We start from the raw sequence: 1,195 nt of genomic DNA, 5'->3' as shown, positions 1-1,195 counted from the left end.
TTTTCTTCCCCCCGCCCCCGCCCGCCCTGAGATGGAGTCTCACAGTGTAGCCCTCGGTACAGTGCCGTGGCATCACAGCTCACAGCAACCTCAAACTCTTGGGCTTAAGCAATTCTTCTGCCTCGGCCTCCCAAGTAGCTAGGACTACAGGCACCCGCCATGACATCCAGCTATTTTTTTTTTTTTGGTTGTAGTTGCCATTGTTGTTTGGCAGGCCCCGGCTGGATTCGAACCCACCAGCTCTGGTGTACATGGCTGGCACCAGAGCAGCTAAGCCACAGGCACCGAGCCATAAACGCATAATTTTCTAAAAACAAGAAGATTTTGGCTCATCACCTGTAGTACAGTGGTTACAGCACCGGCCACATGCACTGAGGCTGGTGGGTTCAAATCCAGCCAAAAACAAAAAAAAGCCATTGCATTTTTTTTTATAAAGGCATGGTTTTGTTTTAATTGCATCATGGTATAGTTGGTAAAGTCTGATTAGTCAGATATCAAAATCCATGGGTCAGATAATAGTATTTTATCAATGTTCATTTCCTAATTTTCATGCTTATGCCATGATTATGTGAGAGAATATTCTTTTTTAATTTTTTTTTTATTTTAAGACAGAGTCTCACTATGTCACCCTTGGTAGAGTGCCGTCGTGTCACACAGCTCACAGCAACCTCCAACTCCTGGGCTTGGGCAATTCTCTTGCCTCAGCCGCCCGAGTAGCTGGGACTACAGGCACCCACCACAATGCCTGGCTATTTTTTGTTGCAGTTTGGCTGGGGCCGGGTTTGAACCCACCACCCTCGGTATATAGGGTTGATGTGCCCTGCCCACTGAGCTACAGGCGCCGTCCTGTTTGATATTTCCTTATGATTGAATCCAGGTTGACATTTTAGGTAAGAATATCCAAGAAGTGATTCGACCTATTTGTATCATTTGCTGATAGCATAATTTCATATATAGAAACCCCAAGAGAATTGGCTATAACTTTCCTTTTTGTAAACGACTGGCTATAAACTGCCCGGAAGGAAAGGAATGTCCTAATTCAGATACCGTGTTTCCCCGAAAATAAGACCTACCCTGGCTCGGCGCCTATAGCTCAACCGGCTAGGGCGCCAGCCACGTACACCTAAGGTGGCGGGTTCGAACCCCCAGCCCGGACCCGCCAAACAACAATGACGGCTGCAACCAAAAAACAGCC

The sequence above is a fragment of the Otolemur garnettii genome, unplaced genomic scaffold, assembly GCF_000181295.1.
Source record: "Otolemur garnettii isolate 467f Iridium unplaced genomic scaffold, OtoGar3 scaffold00105, whole genome shotgun sequence".
NCBI classification, from domain to species: Eukaryota; Metazoa; Chordata; class Mammalia; order Primates; family Galagidae; genus Otolemur; species Otolemur garnettii.
The sequence above is the reverse complement of the archived record's forward strand: the minus strand, read 5'-3'. Positions refer to the sequence as shown.